Source organism: Peromyscus californicus, unplaced genomic scaffold, assembly GCF_007827085.1.
Source record: "Peromyscus californicus insignis strain IS unplaced genomic scaffold, ASM782708v3 Scaffold_5__1_contigs__length_169319896, whole genome shotgun sequence".
Lineage (NCBI taxonomy): Eukaryota > Metazoa > Chordata > Mammalia > Rodentia > Cricetidae > Peromyscus > Peromyscus californicus.
Window position 1 is genome coordinate 13,561,143 of NW_026294573.1, and position 26,098 is coordinate 13,587,240.

The 26,098-nt window shown below is 53.7% G+C and overlaps 1 protein-coding gene across 7 annotated transcripts in view; it reads left to right on the forward strand.

Moving 5' to 3' along the window:
- Positions 1-581: 581 nt before the first annotated feature.
- Positions 582-26,098, forward strand: part of Arhgef10l (Rho guanine nucleotide exchange factor 10 like) — a 138,873-nt gene continuing 113,356 nt past the window's right edge. For 3 of the 7 annotated variants that reach the window (XM_052715392.1, XM_052715393.1, XM_052715394.1), the window contains exons 1-2: positions 583-702; positions 12,350-12,446. The gene's annotated coding sequence lies outside the window, so the exon portion shown is untranslated. Of the gene's footprint in view, positions 703-12,349; positions 12,448-26,098 lie in introns of all 7 variants that reach the window. The other 4 variants (XM_052715389.1, XM_052715391.1, XM_052715390.1 and 1 more) reach the window with 3 other exon arrangements.

Genomic DNA, 26,098 nt, shown 5'->3' on the forward strand with positions numbered 1-26,098 from the left:
TTTCTGAGCCTCAGTTTTGGCACTGGGAAATGGGGCTGTATCAAAGACTGCATGGTGAGGATGTCAAAGCCCTTCTTTGAACAAGCCAAGAGTACCTGGGGCTGCTTGGCTGCTACCGGAGTCCAGGCTGCACCCAACCCTCGTGGATGTAGGGCAGCCACAAGAGGCCTTGTGTCTGCACAGGAACACATCATGGGTCTCAGTTTCCCTGAGGACAGGCCCATGCACCTTTCACCCCTTGCAGGGAACTCCAGGTCATGCTGGGGGAATTTAAAGGAGCCTGGTGTCTTCAGGATCTTTCCCAGGGCTGCAGAGGAGAGGCGCAGTGGTGTACAGGGGCATCCGGTGCCAGACTGGGAAGGCGGAGGTTTGTGTGTGTGTCCCTCGTGTTGCCTGGGGTCTCTCCACCCCCAGCCTCAGTTTCCCGGAGAGAGAGAAGGATGAGTGAAGAACCGAGCCCCGCCCCCCTCTGGGTTCACGGTTAGGGGAGCTGGGAGGGGCGCTGCGTGCAAGCCAGGCCACCAGGGGTTAAGCGGTGACCTCAGCCGCGCGCCCCGGGACCGTGCGGGCGGGGCTGGCCGTGCAGCGGCTGCAGGCCGCGGGCCGGGGCTGCAGCGGGGCGCGGGGCTCGGCCCGGCCACCGGCGCCCGCGGCGGGATCGGGAGGCGCGGTGGCGCGGAGCCTTTGTCAGCGGCAGGGACGGTGAGTTGCGTGTTGCCCAGGCCGGGGCTCCCGGCTCCGGCCGCTTTGTGTGTCCGGGTCTCCCAGGTGCCTCTGGGGACAGTCCCCAGCCCTGTATGCGCGGGTCCGGCTCTTGGTTGAGTCCTTTTGTGCTCCATGAGTGTCCCTCTGTCTGAGTCCTGACTGGCCTTTGTGCCTCAGTCTGGTTTTGTTTTTCCCCCTCTCTGTTCTGGACTCCCCCCCCTCCGGTCCCCCGCCCCCAGCTCTCTGTCATGCTCGCCCCATCCCTCCACTGTGGTTCACTGTGCCCCTCCCACGCCCCTCTGACCTTGGGTGTTGTGGAGTCCCCAGATTGCATGAAGTCAGGTAACACGGTGTGGCTTCTGTTCTGGGTCAGCCTCTTGAGCCCTTGCCCAGAGGCGGGACAGCCAGGCCTCCTGCAGGAGTGGAGTGTAGGAGGGTTGGATGCTGGGTCAGCGGGAGGCCATGGGCACAGAGCCCTGGGTGGCCTTGGGTGGAGATAGAGTCCAGTGGGCTCTCTAAATGGTGGAGATCAGCTTTCGGGCGTGACTTGTGAGTGGGAGCCCGGGTCTGAAGTGGGGGAGGGGCCAGGTTTCTCTGTGTTCCTGAAGGTGGGAGTCATTTGCCCCCCCCCCCCAGAGCCTGAGGACCCCACCTCAGCCGAAAGCGGGGAGATGGTACTGGGTGGGTCTCATTTCTGAGGGGCTTCGGATCTCAGGGCTTGCTTCAAAGGCCTTGGAGTCCCTATAGGGAAACTCCTGCCCGCTCCCCACACCCCCGCCCCAGGTCCCATCTGTTCCACTTTGGATGTGGGGGAGAGAGCAGGTTGTGAAGGCTCATTAATACGTTCAGCCCAGCACTGCAGCCCTGTGGGTTGGAGCTGAAACCCCCAACTATCCACCTGTCTACACAGCATGGACCCCGTCCAGGCTGGGCTCTCAGAGGAGAGACAAGCATAGACTGAAGATCTTAGGCAAAGCTCAGGATGCTCTTTTTCTGCACGCGCTATTCCATCCCATTTGTCTGCCTGGGGCTGGGATTGCCTCCTTGGTCCCACTCTTGCTCCATCTACAGATGGGTTCCATCCCTCACCTCTTCATTCTCATTTGGGGGTACCTCCTTTCCATCAAGCCAGGCAAGTTTTCCCATGCTCTTAGGACTCTTGTCCCCAGTAGAGAGGCTCCCCTACATTTGGAAGGCTTTGAATGCAAGGGCTATGTCTGTTCTTGGTCACCCGCCTGCAACACTGCCTGGCACATTTCATAGTTGTTGAAACTGGTGGTTCCCGCATTGTGTTGTTTCAGGTTTTAACTTTAGGGGGCTGAGGCTGTAGCCCAGTGGTAGAACACTTGCCTGGTCCGTGCAGGGCCTTGGGCTCCTTCCGCAACAAACAAACAAACAAACAAACCAACAAGCTGGGAAAAGCTGCTGGGCTCCTTGGGGACATGGGTCCCAGGCTGTCAGAAGAGGAAGGACCCCTGCGTAGACGTGGAGGGCTGAGTGACGAGCTGAGAGCCCTGGAAGCTTCCACAGTGGGAAGGTACAGGGTAGCAAGAATATAATCATCTTAGATACTGTTGGAGAGATAAAGCGGTGGTTCTAGAGACAGGTGATAACAGCTTAGGTTTATATTGTACTTTCACAGCCCCTATCTCTTCGTTTGACAACAGCCCTGGTAATTAGGTGGGGAAGACAATCTGTTTTACAGATGAGGAAACTCAATCAATAGCAGGCAAGTATCAGCCTGATGTAAGTCAGGGAAGGCGCAGGGCTCCAGCCCGTGCTTTCCACCTCCTCATCCTCTCTGGCCTCTGCAAGCTGCTGCGTCAGGCCTCTGTTCTCACCCTGTCCCACGAAGGCCAACAAGTCCCTGTCTGGTCCCCGAGGGATCCAGAGTCCCCACAGATTCAAACTCATAAACAGTGAGTGGTCCGGGGTTCTCTTCCCGTCTCCCTAGACTCCCTCAGGCCCAGCTTCTTGTCTGGTGTCCCCAGTGTCTGCCTTGGTGGAGGTCCGCAGGGTCACTTTCCTTCAGGGCCCCTGGATTGAGTATGTTCCCAGGAATTGTCTGTCCTGATGGGTTTGTACAGAGCTCTGGGCAAGCTGTGCTGGAGTTAGTGAGTCTCGATGCATGAGAGCCAGTGGCCTAGTGTTGGGAGCTGATTATTAAACATCCATTAGACAAAATCATGAGTGAGGCCAGGAGGATGGCTCAATAGGTAAGCCCTTGCTGCCCAAGTCTAAGGACCTGAGTTCAAATCCCTGGAACCCACATGGGAGGTGGAGGGAAACAGTGAGTTTTTGGAGGTCTGCGAGCCAGTTAGCTTGGTATATGCTGCCACAAACAGTGAGACTCTGTCTCAAACAAAGTGTAAGACAAGGACCATGCATGAGGTTGTCCTCTGACCTCCACATATGCTGTGGCTTGTTCGTGTCTGCTCTCACACATATATCATACAGACACACAGAAACACACACATTACAAAGATTAAAAAATTGTGAGTTAAAGCCAGGTGTGGTGATGCACACCTTTAATCCCAGCACTTGCAGGACAGCGGCAGGTGGATCTCTGGGAGTTCAAGGCCAGCCTTGTCTATGTAGTGAGTTCCAGGCCAGCTAGAGCTACATGTCTCAAAAGAGAAGGGGAGGGGGATGGTGGAAGGAGACCTGATTTATTGAGAGCAGCTTTGGTATTGATTGACCGGGGGTGGGGTGGGGTGGGGGGGTTGGGGGGGAGTGACCTAGGCACTGAGAGATAGAGTGAGCTGTCAAGGTGCCAGACATGTCAGGTAGCTCCTGGTGACGTTCAGGTCACCTGTGTGGCTGAAGCTGCTTGAGGGTGGCATAGGCACTGGTGACCACGTCCCACCTGGACAGATTCTGGGACCTTGTGAGGGAGAGGAGTTGGCTGGCTTTTAGATGGTTTATGACCTTTGGTTGGGACTCAGAAATGACAGCTTACTGAGTCTGGGCAGGATCCTGGACTATGGTTGCTGGGGTCAGCCTGTACCAACATGTAGAATGCATTGCTAGGTTCCAGAGGTGTTCAAACTGGTCATTCAACAGAGCCACCATCAGAACATGGGCGGCTGTATGGCAGCCTCTGGTGCGGGAATGTGCCGAGCCCAGCGTGGAGAAGGAGCAGCCCTGGAACAGTGTCTGTGAAGGTTCAGTAGCAGAAGCAGCTTCAGTGTGACTCCAGCACCAGGTGAACTGGGAATCTGCAGGTCTGTGGCAGAGTGGGCAGTACCCAGTACCAGACCTTCCTTGGGTCTGGGATTATGGCATCTTCCTGGGTATCCATAAAGGATGCCTGCACACCTTGTCCATCAGGCCTTATGCTGGGTTCGCTCCCTTTCTTGTGTGTCTTGAAGTGTTTCATACTGCTTACCTGCCCCCACCCAGACCTGCTGCTGCTGTTCCAGGTCTCAGGGGTTCAGAATGAGTTATTCAGCGTTACTGGGCGCTTAAGTGGGGAGATCATCCAGACAGGCCGCATGTCTTACTTGCATTTGAGACAAGCTTTGCTGTTTAGCTCAGTCTGGCCTCCAACTCATGCTCATCCTTGCTCAGGTTCCAGGTGCTCTTCCCTCAGATGGATGAGAGGGCCTGGCTTCAGGTGCAGGATTAAGAGGATGGCATGGCATGGAAAAACCGCAGGTTCAGGTAGCCAAATCAACACACCGCCTTTAAAACGGCGTAGTCTCAATTACCCGCCTAAGCCAGGACAAGAGACAGAAATTACTTCCGTCAGTTTTTCTGGTAATGTAGAGAGAAGGAGGAGAGGGGGGCAGGGGAGAGAGAGACCCCCTGCCCAGCTGTGTCGCATTGGTCTTGATGTGGCTGGGCGACACATGAGCACCGCCATGCCAGCTTAGAGGTGGTTTCACTGTCCTCTGCTCCCACATTTGTCCTGGGTTTCTCGTCCCTTTGCTGAGGAGGTGGGGAGGAAAGACGGCTCTCTAGATATCTGGAGTGCTCCCCCCGCCCCCCCCCCCTGCACTTTGCCCTTCTTACTTTGAAGCCAAAGAGGTGGGGAAAGTGTTTATTTTAACCCCGTGTTGGGGAGGTCCAGTGGTTTGCTACTGGCTCGTCACCCCCGGCTCTACGTTAAGTCTGGGGAGACTTTAGTGTTCTTAGGGACAGCCCTGGTGCGGTGTCAGGAGAGCTGCAGGGGTGCGCAGGGAATTTGCGGGGTGGTGGGCACCCCACCATTGCACGGGGAGCATGTTTAGTCCTCCTCACCTCGAGGCGGCCACATTGCTGTCTCCATCCTCTACTACGAGGTGAGGCCAGGGCCACGTGGCTGGGAGCTGGAGGTGACCAGAGCCTGTTCTGTTGGCCCACAGCTCTGCTTTTCCACCCTGTGCCCTAGCACGCTGCTGTACTCCGTCCTGAGGCCTGGTCTGCACAGCTGCTGGTATCCTGGCAGTTCACACATGATGTGGAGATGAAAAGACGGATGGCCAGCTCATACGGTTGGCCTCTTAGTTACACCCTGGCCCTGGCTCCTGATTGCATCTCCCCTCCAGCCTGTGGGTTGGTTGAGAGGTGGTCTCGGACTGTCCCTCCCCGCCATAGGCATGTCCCCAGCCCAGGACAGTGGTTGGGTTGTGGTAAGCCAGTTGTGATGGTACCAGCACACGGTGGCATCTGCCCACGGGGAGCCTAAGGTGAACTCCTCTTCCCTGGCGCTTCTTAGTGAAAGTCCATTCCAGAAACCCCTTGCTTGGCATGTGTCCTGAATCCCAGCCATCAGCACAGAATTCAGCCACCTCCTCCTTGCCCTCCTTCTTGTGAGTCTCTCTCTTCCTTGTTTGAAGTGGGTGGAGGGAGGGAGCTGTCAGGAGCGGATCTTATTCAATTTCCATAGGGAAACAATGGTTAAATCAAGTAGGAAAATAACAGTCTTAGAAGAGAAGAGAAAACATCTCCCACCTGGATCCCTCCCAGAACCTCCCGAGTACTCATTACATAAGGGTTTATTTTACTTTTATTATTTTTGTTTCTTGAGACAGGATCTCACTGTGTAAGCTGTGGCTACCCTGGAGCTTGCTATGTGGACCAGGTTGACCCAGAACTCATAGAGATCCACCTGGTTCTGCCTCCTGAGTGCTAAGATACAAGGCGTGTGTCACCATGCCTGGCTACTTTTGTTTTTAAAAACATTCATTTTATTTCTGTGTGTATGAGTGTTTGCTTGCATGTATGTGTACCACGTGTGTGCCTGGAGTGTATGTGGAGGTCAGAAGAGGGTGTTGGATCCCCTGGAACTGGAGTTACAGATGGTTGTGAGCCCCTAGGTGGCATAGGGAACCAAACCTGAGTCCTCTGCAAGAGCAGCCAGTGCTCTTAACCACTGAGTCATCTCTCCAGCCCTTTTACTTTTTTTATTGATTAATTTATTTTTAATGTTTTATTTATTTTTATTTTATGTGCTTTAGTGTTTTGCTTGCATGTATGTATATGTGTGAGGATGTCAGATCCCCTGGAACTGGAGTTATAGACAGTTTTGAACTGCCATGTGGGTGCTGGGAATTGAACTCAGGATCTCTGGAAAAGTAGCCAGTGCTCTTAACCACTGAGCCATCTCTCCAGCTCCCCTTTATTTTACATTTAATGACACATGTACTTCGTGGCCATTGAAGAAAACTTGGAAGAAACCCAAAATAGCCCTTTATGGAACCAGCTCCCGACTCTGGACAGGGTGGCGTGTACCACTCACTCATGCAGCCACTGGCTTGCTCTTTTGGCCCAGGTTTTGTAGAACCCACAATGCACCAGGTCGGCCTGCACTGGCTCTGGAGAGGAGGGGTCCGCTGCTCACCACTGGGTAACTCTCCTTCTCTGTAAAGTAGAGTCATGCTAACTCTGGAGTCTCAGGGCGTGGAGACCTAACAAGAGAAATGCAGGTGCCCAGGGCAGTGCGTGGGCTGAGTGCAAGTTTGGGTGATTGTTACGTGGGCGAGGAAACGATGCTCTGCACTTTCAGGGTCTTCCTGAGGCCTGAGAATTAAACTGTCAAAAGGCAGATTAATAAGAGAGAAGGCATGCTTTTATTTATGAACTTTTTATTACATTTATTTATTGATTGATTGATTACTTTGTGTGTGTGTGTGTGTGTGTGTGTGTGTGTGTGTGTGTGTACTAAGCTGAGTGTGTAAAGGTCAGAGAACAGCTTGTAGGAAGTCAGTTGTCTGCTTCTACCTTGTGGGTCCTGGTGATTGAATTCAGGTTGTCAAGCTCGACTCAAGCTCCTATACCCACTGAGCCATCTTGCTGGCCCCGAATATTATTTGATATTGATTTTTTTTGAGACGTTGTCTTATATGATCCAGGTTGAGCTGAAACTTACTACGTACCCTAGGCTATCCTTGAGCTCATAGGAATCTTCCTGCCTCAGCCTCCTAAATGTTACATTGAGTCTAACCTTTTGATTTAACTTAATTTAAATTTTGGAGACAGGGCGTCCTGTAGCCCATGTTGGCCTAGAGTGACCCTGAACTTCTGATCCTCCCGCTCCACCTCCCCAGTGCTGGGACGGCAGGTGCGTGTCACCATGCCTGCTTTCTGGGACCTGGAACCTTGTGCGGTCTAGTCAAGCATTCTACCAACTGAACCACATCTCCAGCCCCGTATGTAGCCTTATTATTATTATTTTAAATATTAAATTCTAAAGGCTGTGTTGGGGCTCCCTAGAGCAGTTGGGAGAGAGCCCTAAGAAGTGGACGTCCCACGTTAACACAGGGTGATAAATCTGAACTACTGGAGAAGTGTGAAGGCTGAGTGCCTAGGGGTCGTCAGTCCTGGGAAAATGACCAGGAAACGGTAGTAAAGTGAGGCTGCGTCAGCCACCTTCCTGTCATTGTGACGACACCTGACGAAAGCAGCCTGAGGAAGGAACACAGGTGGGGTGCAGCCTATGAGGCTGCGGGTTGTATCACAGTCAGGAAGCAGGGAGCGATGACTGCTGGTGTTCAGCTCGATTTTATGCTTTCTTAGCAGTCCAGGACCTGAGCCCCGGAGACAGTGTTGACCCTAATCAGGGGGCGTCTCCCACCTCCTTTAACCTCCCTGGAAATGCCCTCATGGGTAGGCCATGAAATGTGACTCCTAAGGGTCTCTACATCCTGTTCAGTTGACAATCAAGAAGGTCCATCGCAGATGTTCAGTAGGCACCGCATACAGACAACATTCCTCTTCTTCCTGTTTGAGGGGGAGGGATTTATGTCCCTGTCACAAAGGGAAACATAGGCCCTGCTTTTAGACAGAGGGCACAGGCGGAGAGCATTCCTGTCCCTGCTGCCTGCTCAGGGCCTTTAGCTCAAAAGTATTCTTACACCAGAGTGACAGATTTTGAGGTAACATTCTTTTTATTTATGCTTTACATGTATTTATTTTGTGTGCCTGTGTGTGTGCATGTGTGCGTGCATGAGTGTGTGTGTGTGTGTGTGTGTGTGTGTGTGTGCATGCGCTGTGATGTTCCTGGGGAGGTCAGAGTCCAACTTGTGGTAGTCAGTTCTTCTCACCACGTGGGTCCTGGGGATCGAACTCAGGTTGTCAGGCCTGGTCATCACGCTGGCCTTGGGGTGGCGTGCTCTGATCCCTCTCAGTTACAAGGAGCAGGCAGGCTGTCACCCTTTCCTCGTGGATCTTCTCTAATGGCAGATGTACTTACGAGTCAGTTTTCTGTTACTGTAACAGAGCACAAGGTTAACGAAGACGTTTATGACTCACAGTTCTAGATGTTCAAGGGGATTGTACAGCATCTTCTTGGCTCTGATGATGGGGTCGAGGCAGATAGCATCATAATGGTGGGAGTGTAGGAGAGAGAAAGGAAGCTGGGAGAAACTGAGGCTCATAGTCCCTCTCCAGGGCCATCAACAACCTCAGAATGGCCACTAGGCCTCACCCCCCAATCCTTATGATCTGTTAAGAAGTCTGCAGATAATTTTTCTGAGTGGCCGTGACTTGGGGGCATTTGCCTGGATATTATCCAAGGCTGAGGGCCAGACACAGGGTAGGGAGGCCATAGTTTCCAGGCCAGTGGAGGGGATAAACAGATGGAGATGGCCGGTGTGGGGTTCAGGAAGGTTTGCACCGTATGCCTAGCACACCCACCCTGTGCTCCACCTGCCTCAGTCCCCCTGAGTTGCCATAGTCACTTGAGGAAGATCTTAGCAATCTGCTGGACAAGGCAGTGGGCTCCTGGGGCCAGAGGGAAGCAGGGTATAGGTGCGGGTTGTGCCAGGGAGCTGGGATAAGTGTGGGATCAGGGTTATGTGTCTGAGATAGAATCGGCTAGAATTGCGAGCTAGGACTGCATGCACCGGGTGGGGGGGGGGCAGGAGGAAGGAATCAGGTGACTTCTAGAATTTTCTCTTGTATCCGTGGTTGTTGGCAATGTCAGTAAGTGAGCCAGTTTGTGGGGATGGCTTGTGGGGGAAACTGAGGATTTAGTTCAGGAGGTCACATTCAGAGGTTGGCTGGAAATCCAAAGTGTACTGGCACCTGTGGAGAGTCAGACTTGAGCTCAACATCTAGGCTGGAGGGTGCAGTGGGGGGTGGGCAGGGGCCCCACAGGAGACTGGGAACCTGGTTGGGAGGAACCCACCCTGCTGTGCTGGGGTGTGGGGCTGAGCTCAGCACTCTGGGAAGATCAGAAGTCAGAAGTACAAGCATGATTCTGGTGGCGGAGCTGGGAGAGAGGCTCCCACAATGCCCAGCTGTGTGGGAAGGAGAGAGGAAGGGAGAGAGGGAGGGAGAGCAGGAGGGAGAGAGGGAGGCTCCCCAGCAGGCCAGCTACTGTGTCCATGACCTTGGTGACCTCCTTCAGTCTTGCCAAGAGGATGCCAGAAGCATGCAGTGGTTTTCATCTGTCTGGCTTTGCATTCTTCTCTGACACCCGTTTAGTAAGTGACTGGATACAGGCACAGGTGCAGAGCCAAGATGCCCAGCGGAGTAGGATATGGGCATGCTCAGTCTCTAGGGAAGGCCGACAGGTCACCACCCAACACAGGGAAAGGGAAGACTGGAGGAGGTGCTGGGTGAAGTAAATGGCAAAGTTAGCCCAGAGGAGGGAGGGATCTGGAGGCAGGGGAATGCTGCTGGAGACCCTGCACCTCTCATGGGACCCCTCTGACTTATTCTGAAGGTCTTTGAGCCCTTCAGATGTTTGGGTCAGGGAATAACACAACCAGAATTTTCTGTCCCAGGGACATCCTGGCTTGGAGGGGGCTGGAGACACAGGAAGCCCGTTGAAGCTGGTCCGAGCCCCGGATTACTAGCCCCGTGTCTGAACCTTTCTTGCTTCCTCAGGTTTCCCAAACTCTGCTCATTCCTTTTTTCTTAAAAGAGGTTTCAGAGACTCCGAGAGGTTAAGCAACCTGCCCAAGGTCACAGAGCATAACAAGGTAGATGAAACAAAGGACATCTCAGGGCAGAGGCAGGAGGTTGAGTAACCCCAGGGAGGGGCTCGCAGGACAGATGCTGTGGCTTTGACCTTTGTCTTTGTAGTCTCGGGGCCTCTGGAGATGAGGAGTGGGGCGTGGGGCTTCCCGGAGCCACTTGGTCGGCATGAAAGCTTTCTGGGCGTCTGTTTCCTTGCAGTGTTGGGAAAACCACATGGGTCTGGTCCAGGATTCGATTAACACAGGTCACATGAGGCCACCAAGGGAGGTGGCCCCACCGGGGAGCTGTGTTTCATAGATGGCAGGCCCACGCCTCATGCTGGGGAACGGCAAGAGGTGTCAGGCAGGTTTCAGAGCCCCGCCCTTTCTGAGTGTAGCCGAGGTGAGCAAGGGTCTCCCCATCCCCTCCTAAAGCAGGGGTACCATGAACATGGCCTGCAGGACTGGAGTCCTAACCGCAGTCACTGTGGCTCATCTGGTGATGTTTTGTATGTAATGTGCAGGCTTATTTATCTCCACTGTATAGATGCGGCAGCAAAGGGTGAGCAGTTAGCCCAAAGTCACAGAGTGAGTACACAGCAGGGGTGAACACTGTCCCATGTGACTCTGGAGCCCTCCTTTGAAACCCTGAGGGTCCCTGTCAGCCTCAGTTTACCTGAGCATGTGTGTCTCCTGCAGGCCTGCCATCTGGGTAGGATCTTGGGGGGCCTTGATTTCGCTTACCCACTTAGGGACACCCCGTCTTTCCAATTGTTCCCATTTTATCCCAAAGCCTTGGTGCTGTGGTCGGCCTAGTCAGGTAGACCAGACTGGGGATCCCAGCAGCCCAGTTCCCAGTCTTGGGCTTTTTACTACTCTGGGGTCTTAGGGAGGGTGTGTGCCAGGAGCCTGGAGCTGGGCACCTGGGTTCACACCCCACTTCCAACCATCCAGGAGAGCATGAATAGTCTTGCCCTCCCTACCTCCAACTTCTTCCTCAGCTTCAGTTTCCTCTTTTGTGAGATGGGCAGATTGAACATCTAAGGTTTCTCATTCCATTTAAAAATTTTTTTTTGAGATTTTATTTATTTTTGATTTACATGTATAGGCTTGTCTGAATGTATGTCTGTGTACCACGTGTGTACAATGTCTGTGGGTATCAGATCCCCTGGGACTGGAGTTAGAGACAGTTGTGACCACCCATGTAGATGCTGAGAATTGAACCTGGATCCCCTGCAAGAGCAGTCAGTGCTCTTGACCACTGAGCCATCTCTCCAGCCCCTCCTCTTCTTCCTCTTTCTCCTCCTTCTCCTCCTCCTCTTCTTCTTTTGAGACAGGGTTTCTCTGTGTAGCTCTGGCTGGCCTTGAATTCACTTTGTAGACCAAGCTGGCCTTGAACTCACAGAGATCTGCCTGCCTCTGCCTCCCAAGGGCTGCGATTAAAGGAGTGCGCCACCATGCCTGGCTCCAACTTCATTATTTAAAAAAGAAAGAGGGGATCTCCTGTAGCCCAGGCTGACCTCCAACTCATTATTTAGTCAAGGGTAGCTTTGAATTCCTAATGCTTCTGCCTCTACCTCTCAGTGCTGTGCTTACACAATAAGGAGTGTGTTTTGGGACAAAGCCGCTTACCACGTGGTGGCCTGGAAGCAGAGAAAGAGAGGGAGAAAGGGGCCAAGGTCCCTGTTTATTTATTTATTGTTTTTTTCAAGACAAGGTTTTCTCTATGTAGCTCTGTCCTGGAAGTTGCTTTGTAGACCAGGCTAGCATCGAACTCACAGAGATCCCCCTGTCTCTGCCTCCCTAGTGCTGGAATTAAAGGCGTGCACCACCATGCTCTGGCTATCCCAATATTCCCTTTAAAGGCGTACCCCAATGGCCTCATTTCCTCATTAGGCCCCACCTCTTAAAGGATCCTCCCTCTTCCTCACCCCAGTAACACCACAGGGAGTGATCAGGCCTTTAACTTAAGGGAACATTCACTCAGTAAGAAATACTTGACACACTGGTTACCAGGGTGGACTCTGGAGGCAGGTTGAGCTCAGGTCCCTCCTCCCACTCTCTAGCCCCGCCTCTCTCCCACTCTAGCCCCGCCTCTCTCTAGCCCCGCCTCTCTCACTCCCTAGCCCCGCCTCTCTCATTCTCTAGCCCCACCTCTCCCACTCTAGCCCCACCTCTTCCACTCTCTAGCCCTGACCCAACCAGGGCTTGAAAGTCTTCCAAGTCAACAAGTCTCTTTATCTTTGTCGTTTCATCAGGCTCTGGTGCTGCAGGACTTCTCAGAGCCTTTAACACGTGCATTATTCTGCTGTGATTTCCCTACTGTTCCTGACCTCTGAATGTCTCCATTCTCCGAGTGAGTAACCTGTAATGTATTGCAGGACCCAGATGTTGCCCCAAATGTATATATTGGTGTGCATGATTCTTTAGGACTTTTGACACCTTTAAACTTAGACACTATTGCTTGTGGAGTTTGGGGACATCCCTAGGACCTGGGACCAATAGAACTCTCATTCCTAGCCTGTTTGTGCTCCTTGGTTGTCTGATGTCACTTCCCTGAACATGGGTCTTGTTAACTGTAACCACAGGCTGCCTGGGGCGGCAACCTGGCTGGGATGGCCGGCCGGCCGGGGTAACCTGGCTCATGGTAGGGGCAGACACGTGGGCAAGGAGAGCGGGAGGGAGATTCATCCAGTGATTCCTAGAAAGTTTGGATGTCGCACCAGGGACTTTCTCCAAGCGGGCCAAGTGTGTGCAAAGGTAGCAGGTGTAGACAGATGGTCCTGAGCCCTGGAGAACCCAGGAGCCAGCATTCTGACCTGAGTGTGTGTCAGGTGGGGCCCTGGACGGCCTGCCAAGAATGCTGATCCCCAGGCCTCTTAGGGAGGAATTGGGAGAGTTTGGGATGTGATTTTTTTGGGGGGGTACTGGGGTTGGAGCCCAGGGTCTGCTTTCATTCCCACTCTGGTGCATGTTAGGCTGGTGCTCTACCAATGAGGTCGGCCCAGGCCAGAATCTGCATGTGAAGCTTCTTGTACTCAGGTGGGTCTGAAGCCAGCAGTTTAGGGACCAGCTTGGAGACAGCTTCGAGACCCTCAGACCTGGAGAAGTTTGGCCGAGTGACTGTCATGTGAGTGGGAGCCCTCTGCGGCTCGGCTCCAAGCTGCCTTTCTCTGCAGCAGCCTCCAGCAGCCTCCGGAGGCTCCTCTTGGGTATGTGCCTGGTACGCCAACACTGCGCTGGTGACTCTGTACAGGATGCACGTGCTTGACTCGCACCCGCAGAGATGCCCGGGGCCGGCAGACCTTGCTGGGCCCGGCTTTTCAAAGCTCCCAGGTCTTTGGTTTGTTTGTTTTCTTTCATTTAGGAGGTATCTGTTGAGACCTATGAAGGCTAGTGTAGAGAACATGACTGTCGGACCAGTCACAGCCTGTGGTGTTACCTGCTCTGCGCGTCTGGTGATGGAGACGGGGCGATCATAGAGGAGGTCTAAGCCGGGTTGGGGAAACAGCTGTCTGCAAGATGTCTGAGTCAGACTGAAGCTTGGGATACAGCTGGAGTTCCTGGGGATCTGAGCTCTAGAACATTCTAGGTGGGAGTAGGGCTCCAAAACACTTCTTATAAGTTCCTGTCATTTTTCTTTCAGTTATTCATTCATTCCTCCATCTTTTTGGTTGTTCAGCTGTCTTGGCATTTATGCATCTGTTTGCTTATTCATCCATCCGTTTATCTATCTACACACCCACCCATTATCTACCCTCCTGTATCCATCCATCTACCCATCTACCATCGACCCATTCATCCCTTAACCCATCCACACATCTAAACACCAATCCATCCACTCACCTATCATCCATCTTCTACCTGTCTTCTACCCATCCTTCATTCATCCTTCCATCCACCTACCCACACTGCCATCCGTCCACTGATCCATCTGCCCATCTACTATGCATTATTCCATCCATCCATCCATCCGTCCGTCTGTCCATACATCCATCCATCCATCTCATTCACCTCTCCACCTACCCATCCATACTCCCAACCATCCATTTATCCATCTATCCACCACCTATCCTCCTACCCATCTACCCATCCATCTATCTATCCACCCTTCATCTTCCCATCCACCCGCCACCCGGCTCCTTGGCCTCCCGGTGTGTGCCGAGGACCCTCTAGGATCTGGAGAGACAGTGGAAGCATCATCACTTCCCTCTGGGAGTCAGAAAACAAAACAAGTGGCTGCAGCCCTGAATTTCAGGTGCTCAGAGGGCATGTGGCTGGTTATCCTGTGGTCATGTGGCTGGTTATCCTGTGGTCATTGCGGGAGCCTTTTAGCCTGGGCTGAGTCTCAAGAGGTAATGGGAGGGTCCCAGGCAGATGAGGTGGGGGACAGCCTTGGGATGGAGACAGGGTCCTGCCCTGGGGAGCTGGGGCAGGTGGGCACCTCTTCCATTCCCAAGCTCAGGTTATTTTTGTCTTCATCTTCCCACAAGGCCTGGTCCACAGGAGATGCCAACAAGTGGTGGGGTTAGCCGACGGGTCAGAACAGGGCCTCTGAGCCACACTGAGGAGCTGTAGGCTGTGTCGCGGCAGGGGAATGATACTGTTACATGCTGTCCTGTCACAGGCAAAGCTGAGGGGGTCCTAGCTCTCTTCCTCAGCCCTTCCTTGGTGCTCTCATGTCCTAGGCACAGTTGGGGATGTGTGATGAGTGGAGTCCTATAGAGATGGTGGCTGAGACCCTTAGCCTCCTCAGTCACTTCTGACGCTTGTCAGTTGTGTGGCATTGGCTCAGCGTCACAACCTCTCTTTCTCTCTGTTTAGTTTCTCAATTTGGGGTTGTTGTTAACAGCTGTCGCAAGGACTAAGAGAGTCATATCAGTGCCCAGAGTATAGTTAGAATCCAGTGAGAGTCCAGGGAAGGAAGGTCCTCTGCAGGCAGCCTGGCCTCCGTGGGCTGGTGTGAACAGTCTCAAAGAGGGAAGACTGAATTCAAACCCTACCTGTACCTCAGACTGACACTAAGACCTCCTCGAGCTGGCTCAGTGCTCTGATGGGTTTCCCGTCTGTGTCTGGGGATGGCAACCCACAAGCCGTGGGGTCTGATGACTCATCTGCCTTGTGGGTTCTCCCTGAGACTGCTGGGAAACTCAGGTCCAAACAGGCAAAGTGAACTTTGGGTTTGGTGAGGGTCATGGAGTCATGACCTTAGAGACTAGGGCCAGCTGTGGGGTCTCTAGGGCCATGTGCTCACGGCCTCAGGTCCTTTGGAAATGGGCCCTTGAGTGTCAGCTGCTAAGGTCTTCACAGCTGGATGCTCTGGCTGGGCGGGGGGTGGGGGTGGGGGCTGGCCTGGCTTTTTCATCTTCTTCAGGTTCCCAGGCTCTCTCTCCCTCCCCGTCTTCCTGCCTGGCCCATGGGTGGGGCATGCCCGGTGTTCTGCAAGGTTTGGGTCACTGCAGGTAAATATTAACTCATATCTAGCCTCCATCACAAGCTTGTCTGAACTGGCTTTGGGGGACTTAGATCTTAACCTGGTAGCTGAGTTGCAGGCCTGCCTGGGAGGAAAGGGCAACCATTCTTTGATAGGGATCGTATTGTGTTCCAACCCCAACTTTGTCCAGGACTGCTGTAAGAGGAGGCTCACCCAGGGTCACACAGCTGTGGAGGTGGCCCTGTAGCTGGAACCTAGCAGTGTTACCCTGCAAAGTGCCTGCTTTTCTCACCGGGACCTGGATCATCCTTGTTCTGTCTGGCTTATCCCGGGATGCCGTGCCTGTCAGAGATGCCTGAGATTTGCCCACCTGCCACACTTTGTCTGGGCTGCTGGATTTCTTCTTGTGAGTTGTTGCCAGGCTTGCCCAGCACACCCTCAGGGCAGAACACCATGAGCTTTCCTCAGCCTGGGTTGGGACCTGGGAGTGACTCCCTAGCCAGCCAGCCAGGCATCTCTGGAAAGTCACTCACTGGGCACCGTGAGGACCCAAGTGTTGAGTCCCATTTGGGAGCAGACACATGTACAAGAGCCAGCATGCCGGTTGGGCCTCTGGGACCCGGCTTCCAATCTCTGACGTTTTCTTGTGACATTGTCTCATTCAGTGTGAGGGGATCCTCTGAGACGTGGGACTAGAGTGTCCAAGATGGTGAGGGGTGTTCATGAGAGCAGGTGCTTGGGGGAGTTTCTACTTTACCCAGGCTTCCTGTGGCTGAGAGCCACATGGACCTGAGATAGTAAGTGAGTTCAGTCCCCCATGGTACTGGCTGCTGTAGACAGGACAGATAGGGGTCAGTTCATGGGGGGGCCTTGGAGGTGGGACAAGCTGGGCTCAAGAGAAACGCTGGCTTTGCCTGTACCTTGCTCATGGTCTTGCCGTCAGAGGTGGCCCAGTAGCCCTACCTAGGAATGTCCCCATTCCTATCTCAGAGGGGTCATGTCAGGACCCCCAAGAATACAAATGACATGTCAGTATTGCCGGGAGTTGGTGGCCAAGGCATGTGACCCAGCCTAACGCCCAGCTGGTCAGTCTCAAAGTGGCTTGGGTTAGGTTGGGCTTCCTGGCTTTCTGGCATGACCTGGAACCAGCCCTGCATGGAATATTCTTGGGCACATGAGTCACAAGGCTAACTTTCCTCTGTAGGGCACCCTTCATTTTGCTTTCTGCAATTTTCCCCTAATATGGTCTCTTGTGGCTTCCACTTTACCCTGTTGGGTGCCTTGTCCTGAAAGTCTGGCAGGAGGTGTCCCCCGGAAGACGCTGCCGGACTATGTATGGGCTTAGGCGCAGGAAGGGTCCAAGGGCAGCCAGATGGACAGGGTGGAGTCACGTGGCTCAGGGCAGTGAGCTGAGGCTGAGTATCCTGTGAGCATCGGCTTTCATGGGGAGGATGCTGGAGGCCAGGTGTGTCTCATCCCTCAGCCGTGATTCCCCTGGCATAGCCAGCATCTGAGAGGAGTCTGCTGAACTAACGAGGACCACCTGGCAACACCCTCTCAGGGTGGGACCGGCAGGGGAAGGCAGGCAGTCAGGCACACAGGGAGGGACGAAAGGGCGGAGACTGGTTGGCCAGGGGGAGGGCAGACATGGAGAAGGAAGGACAGCTCTGAGGAGGGAGTATCCTGTGCAGGAGAGATGGTCCTTGTTCCTAAGAGCCCCAAAGGATGAAGTGGGGTTGGTGTGGTGGGAGGTAGACACCCACCCCTCTCCCAGGGATTGTGAACTTTCTGCCAAAGGAGCAATTTCAGTGTGTGTGGTGGTGTGGAGAGTCACTTTGGAGACTGGCCCATGCTAGGTACAGGGCTAGGCTCCGTAAGCTCCCTTGGATCAGGGCCCTTTTCTTCCCTACACACAGTTGTTATATCCCCAGTAACTGTGCAGAAGCTTGACGTGGGGCCTTTATGAATGTAGGCTGAGGGAGTGAACTAGCATCTCACAGCAGCTGGGTGGGTCTTAGGAGTGTTGTTTCACCCGGTAAACTGAGGCTGGGGTAAGCTGAATCTCACAGTGCCTAGGAAGAGATACTGGGTTTGGCATCCACTCTGCCCGATTCTCCATTCTATGCTTTAACCCACCACACCAGGCTCTTTAAGAAGGAGTCTTTGTACTGGCTGCCTGGGGGCCTGTGAAGGCTGGCAGAGAGCTCCTGTAGTTAGCCTACTGAGACTCTGGGGCCCTGCCACATCTAAGAAGGTCCTCAGCCACACCAGGGCGGGACACATCTCAGGCCAGCACTGTGGGGTCTGTACCACCTGTGGATCTGCCTGGGCGGTGGCAGATCCATCTGGCTGAACCCCTGGAGCCCTCAGAAGTGTGTGCGTTCGGGCTGGAGGGATGGTTCAGAGATTAGAGCACTGGCTGCTCTTCCAGAGGACCCGGGTTCAACTCCCAGCACTCACATGGCAGCTCACAACTGTCTGTAACTCCAATTCCAGGGGACCAGACACCCATGGCAAAAAACCAATGCACATTAAAAAAAAAAAAAAAGCGCTTGGGAGGCAGAGGCAGGTGGATCTCTGTGAGTTGAGGCCAGCCTGGTCTACAGAGTGAGTTCCAGGACAGCCGGGATTGTTTCACAGGGAAACCCTGTCTTTAAAAATAAAATAATCAATCAATCAATCAATCAATCAAATGTGTGTGCTCAGCCCCTTCCCAGCTAGAAGTCCATCGAGACATCCTGTGTTTGCATAGAGCTGTTTTCAGAGCCCAGGGAAGAACCTGCATCTGTCTGTCAGTTTTCTGTTAATTGGGCAGAATGCTCGAAGAGTACATGAAGGCACCTTGGGATTGATTTTGTCACCTGCTTCTCAGTGACGCTGGGCCACCCAAAGAACTGTGCCCTTAATTCTGTGCCTGGGCATGGGACCTGGACCCCACTTCAGGCAATATGCTTATCACAAGTGAGGAGCAGGGCGGTTGGGCGGAGCGGCAGGAGAGAAGACAGTGTGAGGACACTGACTCCTCGGCAGGCTACTGTCCTGGCACAGTCACCCTGCTGTGACTGGACACCAGGGCCCAAGTGGTGGGTCATCGGCAGACACGCTTCTCATGAGTTCTCAGCCTGTGGGTTGCGACCCCCTGGGTCTCAGCTATCTTCCATATCAGATATTTACATTACAATTCCTAACAGTGGCAAAATCACAGTTATGAAGTAGCAATGGAATAATTTTCTGGTTGGGGTCACCACAGCATGAGGAACTGTATTAAAGGGTCACAGTATTGGGAAGGTTGAGAACTACTGTTCTAGAGGCTGGGAGGTTCAGCATCAAGGTACCTGCTGTTCCCTGCCCGCCAAATCTGGTGTCTGTGAAGGTCTGCACCTTGTGGATGGTCCCTCCTCACTGCGTCCTCACTCAGGTAGTGAAGGGCACTTGCTGGCTCTCTGGGTCTCTTACTTTACGTTTGAAAATATTTATTTTATTTTTAGTTATATGTATGTCTGTGTGTCTGGGGTATGAGTACATGTGTACAAGTGCCTGAGGAGACCAGAGACATTTGATGCTTCTGGAGCTGGAGTTACAGGCGGTTATAAGCTACCTGGAGTGGTGGTTGATCGTGGTGACATTGCCCTGTGTTAGGAGGCCAGTGCTACCCCACTGTCAGGGAAGTGACCCTTGGATCAGAGTTTTCCCCGAGTGGAACAAAGGACACCTAGACTGCACAAGCCTTTGTTGGGAGGCCATCCTGTGCGCCATGAGTGTTTGGCTCCCTCTTCCAGTTGTGACATGGCCCCCTCCTCCCTCGTGAGGTTCCCCAGCTTACCAGGCACCACAGCGTGTGTTTGTAATCTCAGCACTTGCAAGGCCAAGGCAGAAGGGTTGAGGCAGGATTGCTGTGAGTTTGAGGCCAGCTAGAGCTACCTAGCAAGACCACATCTGAATCTTTCTACTCTCCAAATAAAAACCACTGCCTTGAATGGCTCTGGAAACCTGCAAGTATGTGAATTGAGGGGAAGGGGCACATTGGACTGCAGTAGTGACCCTCTCCTCCCCAGGGAGGAACAAAGGAGGCAGATGAACCCCAACCCCCATATTCCTTCTGTGCAGACACAATATGCAAATACCTGTGAGGTGTAGGGGCCTAGGAAGCCAGGGCTGCTATGCGTGGCCACATAGACTCAGCTGGAGTGTTGCCTGGTATGTGTGTCTGGGTGGCCATCAACTGAGACCTGAAGAACCAGGGAAGAGCCTTGGACCTAGAGAGTTGAGATGTTGGGCCATTGGCTGGAGCCTCAGCAAGCCCTGGAATGCTTCCTTACCTTATGGTTCCTATGAGCACAGGTCCAAAGCTGTGCCAGTTGTTAGCATCTTCCTAGAGCCGCATGCCATGCCTGGGCCACAGGCCATCATCACCATCACCACCACCACCATCATTATTATTTTGATTTGATTTCTGAGACTGGGCCTCATGTAGCCCAGGCTGGTCCCTTACTATGTAGCCAAGGATGACCTTGAATTCCTGATCATACTGCCTCCACCTCCTGAGGGCTGGGATTACAGGCAGGGTCCATCATGTCTGGCTACTCTGTAGTCTTTGGCACACGGTCCCTGGGCTGTTGGGTGGTTGGAAGACTCAGAGAAGGAGGCTAGTGTTCCTGCTGTCCCTTTGAGTACGTGAGGGTGTGCCTGGAGATGGGACCACTGACCTTCATTGCCGGGTTTGAGCCTTCCTCTTGGAAGGAGACGGTGTCCTTGTCCTCTGTGAGAGCCGCCGGCCACGGAGCAACCTCGGGTGGACTTGGCAGGCAGCATCCATGTGGTGATCTGTGCGTTGTCCCTGTTCCAACATTTTTTGGTATAAATTGTTCTGAGTGGTGGCAGCATATGGGGAGAGAGCCCTCTGTCTCGCCTGCCCAGGCCACAGGTCTCTGAGGGGACGACTCTGGCTTTGCATGTGTCTCTGTCAGGGACATGCTGGTGGGTTTGCTGACTGAAGAGACTTTGCTGGCACAAACTTTAGCAAGCCCCTCATGTATGTATGTATGTATGTATGTATGTATGTACGTATGTATGTATACATTGTGTGTGTATGATGTGTGTATACTCGTGCACATGTATACAAACATGTACATACCTATGTATGTATATATGAATGTATGTATGTAGTGTGTGTGTGTGTACATGCATGTGCATGTATGCTACATGTACATGTAGAGATTGGAGGACAACTTGTGGGACTCTGTTCTCTCCTTCCATCATGTAGGTTCCGGGGATTGAACTCAGGTTGTCATCCTTGGTGGCAAGTTCCTTTACCAGCTGAACCATTTCGGCAGCCTAAGCAAGTTATTTTTCAGGCCTAACAAGGGAGTGGAGGCCTGAGTCTCTGTGTTTGTGGCTCTCCCGGGGCTGGGTGTCTGGGCTCGGGTCTCTGCAGGTGATCCAGTGCAGCCTGTATGGGCCCAGAGACTGGAGGTCCTCTGTACCCCACCCTAAGACCGTGGTCATTGCTGTAGTTTACACAGTGAGAGGAAGCCCATCTTGCTGTCTTGATTTCAGTTTCTGCCTTTTCCTGCTGGGCCTCCCCACCCCTGTCCTGGAGTCACAGTTGTGAAGAGGACAGGGGGCATATGGAGGCTTTGGGAGAGCTGAGGTTTAGCTCCGCATTGGGCCAACTAGTGGCTGTCCTAGAATACATCAACTATCTCTCATTCCCCGCAGTGAGGGCTGCTGTGGGCCAGTCCCTGTAGGAAGGCCCGTCCCAACACAGAAGCTTCACTATCCCAGGAAGGGCAATGATTGGGGGTGGGGGACTCGAGCCTAGGACCTGGGCGATCATTTATTCAATCAACAAGTATATTGAGCGCCTACTGTGTTCAGGCTCCCATTGAGGCATTTTATACGAATGACTACTTTTATTGATTTACCAACATATTTGCAGCGTTAGGGCTTGGATACAGGGCCCCCTGCAGCTCTTCCTGTGCCCTGTATGGTGAAGGTTCTTAGTGGGGGAGGAAGCCAAGATCGGATAAAGGAACCAGTGTACTCCAGAGTCCTGCCCCGCTCACCGGGCCACATGGAAACCATAAACTCGTTCTCCTAAAGATCGTGGCCGGGGCCTGACGGTGGCACCCGGGCCATTCCGAGGATATGTGGTAGGGCTGAGGTGGCTTCAGAGCAGGAGGGACCCCAGGGGCAGTGGCCTTCATTCTCCACTGTGCAAACAGGACACAGGCAGCGTGGGCTGCAGCTTAGGCTCTGTGTGATTTCCACATAGTGGGGAGGGAAGCTGGGATGGGGAGAGCGGGGAGCAGCAAGTAGGATGCAGGCAGCCTTGTGAAACGTGCCTCTGGGTAGTCATCCCCAGTCCATCCTGTCTTAGTTGATCGTCTGTGGAGGTTCCCTGCCTGGGCCAAGGTCATGGGCTTGACTCCACCCTAACACAGCAGGATTCAGGGCACATCCTTGCCAGGGTTAAAAGCCTTCTATCCTGGACACCCTAGCCCAGCCTCCCCCGACCCTTCCCACACCCCTGGGTAGACAGACAGCATCTCTCCTTGGAGTCAAGAGTGAGGGAGGCTGGGGAAAGTGCTGGCTGGATCCTGGGGCATCTTGCCAGCTCCCATGGACTCTGGACACTGGAAATAGACAGCCTTGGGGTTTAGTTGGGGACCTGCCACTGATAAACTTAACTTTGGATGGCTCTGAGCCTCAGTTTCCCCTGTAGAATGGTGGTGCCAGGTAGAGTCCGGCTTGGGGCAGGGTCAGAGTGTATGGGCTTCTTCCACCTCCCTCCAGAGGTGTTGAAGTCCACTCAAAGCTCTCCAGGAGAGACAGTACTCCACACAGGCCACAGGTTTACATCTCTGAGAGTTCAGCCAGGGCTCTCCTGGGCTAGGTGGCCCCTGGCCCTCCAAGTGCCTTGGACTTGACCTTCTGGAGGCGGCAGACTCTCCTCCCAGCTCACCCTGCCTTGGGTGGGTGAGCCAAGCTGTTTTTAGCTAAGTTTTACAGAGGCGATTTCCTGCTGAGCACTCCCTGGGGTCAGAGTTGAAGACTCCCTCCCTGACAGACTGGAGATGGGGCCTGAAGCTGTAGATGGAGCCAGATAGAGTCCTGTGGCCTCCCAAGGGCCCTTTCGCTCTCTAAGTCCAGCCTTGTCTCTTCCCTGGAGAACTGAGTGAGTGTCCCAGTGCCCACCTTCTCTCCTGCTGATGGAGGCAATCATGACGTTCCCGGGTCCTGGCCTCCTCACTGGACCACATGCTTCTGACTCACCAAAGGAGGAATGTGGTGTTTTGGGAGCAAGTTTTTAAAAATAGCACCAGTCTTTCTCCACCCTGCCCCACCCTTCTCCCCAATCACTCCCTAGAGAGGGCCTCAGATCTCTTTCCACACTGGTTTTGGGGTGCCGCCTCTTGTACAGCCCAGGGCATGGTGAGGGTCCTTGAGAGGTTCTGTCAGATGAAATGTGTACACGGTGGCCATGGCTTGGGTGGAGGGAGCTGTGAAGGAGAGGTAGGAGTGGAAGCGGAGAGGCGGTGATGGCCTCTTGAGCCAAGCTGCGGCAGGAACTTGTGAAGGTTCCAAACAGAGGATTCATTTGGCTCCCATGCTGAGCACAGATGTGCGGGGAGGAGGGAGGTGTGTGAGACCTGGAAGGTTGTGATAATAGTCCAGGTTAGTGACCATGTGGTGAGATGTGCTCAGTCCCTGGGCAAGCCTAAAAGAAAGAGTAAGGCTGTCCATTCGAGGACAGGGGACTGGAATTGGCCCCCGGGCACTGGTGGGAGCGGAACTTCTGGTGGGGGTGGTCCAGGGAGCTAGCCCACCGGGAGCAGCAGGCGGCTAACTGTCGACGGGGCTGGTCCACAGTTTGGTGTGAGCTCAGTGAGATTCAGACCCCAGTGACAATGGAGTAAGGGTGCCAGGCGGGTAGCAGAGAGAAGAGGCTGGTGTGCGGGAAGGTCAAGCCAGGGCCATGGCTGTGGGACAGCAGCAGGTGGGGTGGGGAGCCGCAAAGTGGGTGAGGTCACTAGAGCAGAGAACAGGTAGGGACTGTCTGGTTTGAGGTTGAGCCTGGGAGGATCTAGGTCTGAGATATGAAATGGAGCGGGGGTGGGGGTAGAGGAGGCAGGAGCGCTGGGTGACAGCGGCTGGGGTAAGAGGGAGAGACTGAGGAAGGGAGCAGCGGGTGTGTGGGGACTGAGGGGGGGCTCGAGGTCTATCTACTGGTTCTTGTATTATAAGGCCTCTGGTGACCTCAGGAGCTGGCTGCTGGGGAGTGAGCAGACACCTCCTTGCAGGAGAGAACAGGAGCGCTGCGGACAGAACCCGACCATACTTCTCAGGAGCCTTTTGTAGGGATGCGTGGAGAAATGGGATGCCAGGCAGAGGAGCCGCAGGGTGGGAGAAGATCCTCACCCCCCTTCTTCCTTCCCTCCCTCTTTTCTGTCCACCCTCTGTCCCTCCTTCCCATGGCAGGGTCTCATGTAGCCCAGGCTGGCCTTAAGCTTGTTGTGTAGCCTTGAACTTATGATCTTTTACCCTAAACCTTCCAGAGTGCTGGGACAGGCGTGTGTCATCATGCCAGGTTTTATGTGGTGCTAAGAATTGAACCCGGGGCTTTGCGCATGCAGGGCAAAGTACTCGACAAGTTGAGTTTCAGCTCCAGCCTTCTTACAAGACAAGGCCCGGTATCTAACCCAAACGGGCCTGCAACTTTCAAGGTAGAACAGGCTGCCTTCCAATTTGTGGCAACCCTGCCCCTGTCTCCTAAGTGCTGGGGTTACAGGCGTGAATCACCTTGTCTGCTAAGTCTCTGTTTTTAAGGTGGGCAGGAATGTTGCCGCAGAGATGAGCTAAGATGTGTGCTAATGGCCGCAGCCTCAACCCCAGAGAGACGTTGCTGCTCTCATTCTGGTGTCAGCACAGAGGCCAGGTGAGGAGCAGGTGGCCCATCTCACTGACCCATCAGCATGCAAATGTTGGCAGGGACAGGGCGGGCAGGCACTCCTTCCTGCTCAGAGAGGTGGGGGGGGGCAGGGACGGGGATGGGACGGGACTGGACAGGTCTCAGTGGTTCATTCCTCTGTGTGTGTGTGTGTGTGTGTGTGTGTGTGTGTGTGTGTGTGTGAGAGAGAGAGAGAGAGAGAGAGAGAGAGAGAGAGAGAGAGAGATTGAGAGGGAGAGAGAGAGGGAGGGAGAGAGAGAGATGCAATGTGCTTGAAGAGTTCAGATGACAAGTTTTGGGAGTCAATACTCCTACCTTGTTGAGACAGGGTCTTTTTTTTTTTTTTTTTCCTCTGCTGTAGCTCTGTATACTCTGGCATAACTGGTCCATTAGCAATTCTTCTGTCTCTGTGTCTCACCTTGCTGTGATTACAGAGATGGGACACTGCACCGGGCTGTTCATATGTGTGCCTTCCAGGGATGGAGCTCAGGCTGTCACGCCTGCAGGGTCTGCACTTCCACCTGCTGAACCTCAGCACAGCCCCAGCCTAAACTCTTAGCGTGTGGAAGTCTCTGTGCGTGATCCACGGGGTCTGGAGGGCTGGAGGCCACAGGGAAGGGGTCCCAGAAAGGAGGGTGCCTTGTCCTAGGTCCATAGTGAGGTCTTGCTGCCTTGCTGGGTGGGGTGCAATCGGACCTCAGTGGGAAGGTCGTGGGTGTGGAGGAAGTGACGGTGTGCAGGTCAGCGCCCACCTGAGCACGTGCTGAGAGTCCAGCGGTGGCCGCATAGTCCTGTTAGTGTGAGGTCCCTTGATGACCTGGTCAGGTGCCAAGTCAAGTTCGTTCCTCATTCCAACCCCGAGAGCCTCAGTTGCTCAGCACACAGTACCCATTTCACTCACACAGTGGAGTTAACCCAGCTTGTACGCACTGAGCTCGTGGATGCTTTGCCTCAGAGCACTCGCTGTGGCATCTTCCTGAAAGTGGGCTGGAATACCCATCTGCCCTTGTTCAGGGGCCTGCCAGTCAGAAGTCTGGGCTAGGCCATTCTTGCCATAGAGCCTGTACCTACACTGGGTGCCTGCTACCTGAGGACAGGTACCTGGGGTCCTCTGCAGGCCGGGCTAGCAGGAAGTAAGCACCGCGCTCACGAAAATGCTTACTGAATGGCAGACTTGGGGTACAAGGGAACAGAGGTGAGATTAACCTCTTGGAAGTCAGGGCAGGTGAATTGGAGTCATAAGGATATTCCAGAAGTTGTGATATGATCTTACTGTGTTGAGGCCACACATGGACTTTTAATGCTTCTGGCATTTGGGGCTGGATTAGTGGGTCATGTGTTTGTGCCTTTCCCGTCCATACTCCAATGCATCCCCTCAAGATGCCCCCCTGATATCTTGGCTCTAGCCTACCACCTTCCCCCTGCCTACATCTGGGGACTGTGGAGCCTCAAAGACCACCATTCCCCATCTCAAGTGCTGAGGGCCGCAGGAATATATCATAAGAACTCAGCTGGTTCTGGCAAAGTCACTACCTGAAGGGATCAAGGAATTACTTCAGAGGAAGCCAAATTCCAAGGAGCTTTTGGTGTTATTTGGCTTGTTACATATCAGCTGTATTCTGT